Raw genomic sequence first — 4,444 nt, forward strand, 5'->3', positions numbered from 1 at the left:
TTTAGTTTTAGGCTATGTTTAGTTCACCTGAAATTTTCTGATCTGAACTTATCTGATCTGATCTGAACTTATTTTCTCTGATTTGATTTGATCTGATCTGAACTGATCTGATTACAAGATCTTATCTTTTAAATTTTTCTCAATATATAAGAAAAAATATAGTCATGTGGGGTCTTGTTTGATTCGTCTCAATGAGTACTTTATTAATATTCAATTATTATAATTTTTACTAATATGTAATGAAAGATATAATAATTTTTAAATATAAGTATGATCTGAACTGAACTGATCTGAACTTATCTTTTCTGATCTGATCTGATCTGATTAGATCTGAAATAAGCAAAAATAAGGTGAACTGAACATAGCCTTGATCCAGTAAATCCGATTTGTTTATCTATTTAAATTGTTTTTAAAGAAAATCAGCAAACAAGAAACAAATGCAAACTTTGTCATCAGTTGTCCAAAGCGTGGATTATGCACTAGGGTGCACAATGCTCATTGTGCACCCAAAAGGAACATATCATTTATATAAAAGAACACGAACTTTTTTTCAACAACTTTTCTACTTTAAAAAAGAACACAAGACTTAAAATTAAAGAACGTATAAATTTATATTTATAAAAGAACAAAGGTTATAACGAAAAGAACGTATAGTAAATGAACATCTACACTTAAGGTAAAAGAACATATACCTTTTAAATTTAAATTTGAAAAAGGAATCTTTAGTTGCAAAATTTTAGGGAAACAAATAATAATACTTTTTAAAAATTATAGACTCTAAAAATGATAAAACGACGTAGTTTAAAAAAGGGTGCACCATGCTCTACATGTGTAACGCCCCGAAAATTCATAACCTTAATTAAACACAATTGCTCATACTTAGCAGCGGAAATGGAACTTAAGCCTGTGGGATATTGGCCCACTAATACAATGCAACCTTAAATAGTCCTTGATAACTATACATAAATACTCGACCCAAATAATAATAATAATTTCTCCAACAGCAGATACCGCACACTTTCCCTTGAACATGTTCCTTATTAACTGCGCACTTGCAATGGCTATGCTCATACCTAAAACAGAAAACAAAACATCATGAGCCGAAGCTCAGTAACATACTACCCTAACAGCGTAAATTCATTTCAATTCATTTTATTTGCAAACAGGGAGAAGAGAATATAGTAAAACATATTTCAAATTCGTAATGAAATAATAGCAAAGTAAATGATTATGAATAGCATCTTGATACTTCATAAGTTCCCATTATCTTTTCATCTTTTAGCTTGGTAACTGGCAAGTATAGACATGTGATGACCCTCAAGGAGCCCAGCTCCCTTTTTGGGTACACCACCATGTGATGATCCTCAAGGAGCCCAGCTCCCTTTTTGGATACACCACCATGCGATGATCCTCAAGGAGCCCCGCTCCCTTTTTGGATACACCGCTCGCACCAAAATAGCATGCGGTACCCCTCAAGGAGCCCAGCTCCCTTTTCGGATGTACGGCGGGTGCGAAGGTACGTGCACGACCATAAAGTAGATAAGCGTAACATTATACTGCCAGAACCTCTTTCACTTTTATTTATCATGTTTCGTTCGTTTAGCATTCATCAGCATAAGCCATAGATCTTTCATGAATCATACTTGAGCATCAATAACTCATAATATCATCATTTACGAAGCTCATTCGAAAACAATTTAATCCCACAATCCATATAATAATCACATCGCAAAATCCTTAACATAATTATAAACATCATTTCATAAACACATTTCGAAGGGGATTGTGGGGGTTAGCAATAGATGTTACATAGTCGCACATTTTATATCCCGCACACCATATAAAACATAGCATAAAACATTATATAAAAGCACCATAAAACATAGTTGGAAGGGGAGTGCGGGTGTTAGCAGTAGATGTTACCTGGATTCCTGCTTAATATCCTTGAAAGCCGGGGGAGGCTGTAATATCCTTTCCGTTTAATCTAATCAATTAAGGGATTAATAAAAAGACTTGTTAATATTTTATTCTAAATTTGAGTTTCTTGATCCGTTTCCATCATGTGTCCATTTTAGGAGGTGTGTAGAGTTTTATATATTAACTTCTTTGGTGGTTGATAAAAGTCGTAGGCTCCCTTTTTACTTAACAACTTTAAGCGTCTAAGTCGTAATTCATTATTTGTGAGCATGAACGTCTTGTTATAACCATTTCGTATTTTATAAATTGAACATTAAGATCATGTTATACTCTTGTTAACCTTTGTTCGAAACTTCGTTCCACTAGTCATAGGGTCCCTTTTAAACATATTCGTCATTTTATAAATTAAAACAGTGGTCGTTGGTGATGTTACAAAGATTCATTATTTCAACTTTTATAATTAATTTTCTTACGTTACTATAATTAATAGAATTATAATTTAACTATATGTTATCCTATTAAGTACCTTGTTCAATTTAATACGTAAATTATCTTCAACAAGTTAATAAAACAATTTCAATTATCGTAACCCAATTTATCGTAAATTACTAACATTCCTTTATTATTTTCATATTATAGAATATATTGATAATTACTAAGTGACGTTATTGCTAAGTTTTCTTGTCAATTCGTAATATTATATGTTTATTATCATAAATAATTGTCGTAAATTTAATATATCAACTTAAGTAAGTCTAACAATTTGATATTACAAAATAAGGTGAATCATTGGTGATAATTAACTAAATTAGTTTAGTTCATATTGCTTGATTAGAAAAATTAATTGAAGAAGTAACCTAATTATTTAGCCCATTAAGGTTAACAAATTAAGTACATGAATCTTATTAGTGGGTTTTACTAAAATTAAAATCAGATTTCAAGCCCATGTTATAATTAACTAACAATAAGTTATACTTGGGCTTAAACTAAAAAAAAAAACAACCAAAGTTTTAAAACAAAAGGTGTGAGAGGTATTTTCATACCTCTGCTCATTTTGAGCAGGCACGAAAACAGGGCAGAGGAAGGAGAATGGCCGGCGGTGGGGTCAGAGCTCCGACAGCAGTGGAACGATGGTGTTCGTCGGCTTCCGTCGAGCGACGAAGTCTGTTGGTGCAGCGTGAGGACGACGAAGGTGAGGTGCGAGGGAGAGAGAAGAAGGAGAAAGAAGGGGCGAGCGAGTGAGGGTGTAGGCGAGAGGAGAGAGAAGGCGTCGGTGAGGTGGTTCTATGGTGGCGCACAGGAGGCGCAGGAATGCGGCGGCGCCGCGGTGGGGCTGCGGTGGCTGTCCGAAAACAAAGGAGTAAAAGGGAGGGGTTGTGCGAAAAAAAAAAACAGGGAATTTGAGGGGTGTTTTGGGGTGGTGTTTTCCGGCGTGGTAGGGGGATTCCGGGGAGTTTTTGAATGAATTGTTAGTGATGAGTGGATGGTGGTTTGAGGGAATGAACATGGCTATTTATAGCCATGGTTGAGCTCAAATTTTACCCAATTGAATTGATGAAATTTGAATGGAATTAAACGGGTTATTGGGTGATTTGGGGTGAGTAATGAATTTAGTTTGAAGTTGAGTTTTTTTGTGTGCAACAAAATCCGTTTTGGGTTAGAAATTCATGGATGGGTTGTTTGTGAAGAAAAAAAACTGAAATGGGTCGAAGGAGAAGAAAAACTCAGTTTTTTTCTCAAATTCTTCTTTTTTCCTTTTTCTTTTTCTCTTCTTTTCTTTTCTTTTCTCTTTTTCTTTTTCTTTTTATTACCAAAACCAATTTGACCCAACTTTGTAAGGTTCAAGTAATTGTTTTGTGTATTTATTTGTTTTCTTATTTTAACTAATGAAATCATTTAACATAACTTGTTATTATTTGTAACTCTTAACCATACATAATATATATACATTTAATGAACTAATTATCCATTACTTGGACATAAAATAACGAAATTTTGATTATAACTTATTATTAACTGAAAAATTTGGCCACTAATTATTATTATATAATTTAAAGAAGTTTAAATTTTCGGGATATTACAACATGCACTTGGATGCATGTACTTATTTGCGTCAGTTGTCACCATGATGATCATGATACAACTTCCTAGATAAGCTCGGAAGCTCCTCAGATATCAGTCAATCCATTAAATTTCAAACTTATCCCATTTGTTTGTTAGTGATTATCAAAATTCTTCGACAATCTGACATGATGATCAAACCCTTATTGGATAATTAAATATTCATACTGTACCATATTAAATGAAAATTATTAGCCCCTAAAAAATGCAAATTATTAGAGTTATGGTATGTTTAGACTTATGGAGCTCTAGTAGGTTTATATTAGGTCACTTACTCACTTCCGTCACTAGAGTATGTGGTAGAACCCTAAACATATCGTAACTCTGATACTAATTTACTTCGGATGAAGTACAAATTTGGTGTATAAATAATCGATATCAAATTTATTACTAAGCAAAACGAGTT

General features: G+C 33.2%; 1 long non-coding RNA gene across 1 annotated transcript; it reads right to left on the bottom strand.

The window, feature by feature from the left end:
• Positions 1 to 755: 755 nt before the first annotated feature.
• LOC125495815 (uncharacterized) lies at positions 756 to 4,145 on the bottom strand. The gene is made up of 3 exons (XR_007272225.2): positions 2,961 to 4,145; positions 1,924 to 1,984; positions 756 to 1,073 (listed from the first exon to the last, which is right to left on the bottom strand). It is a non-coding gene; the product is annotated as an uncharacterized LOC125495815 (long non-coding RNA).
• Positions 4,146 to 4,444: the final 299 nt, after the last annotated feature.

The sequence above is a fragment of the Beta vulgaris genome, chromosome 3, assembly GCF_026745355.1.
Source record: "Beta vulgaris subsp. vulgaris cultivar EL10 chromosome 3, EL10.2, whole genome shotgun sequence".
Taxonomy (NCBI): Eukaryota; Viridiplantae; Streptophyta; class Magnoliopsida; order Caryophyllales; family Amaranthaceae; genus Beta; species Beta vulgaris.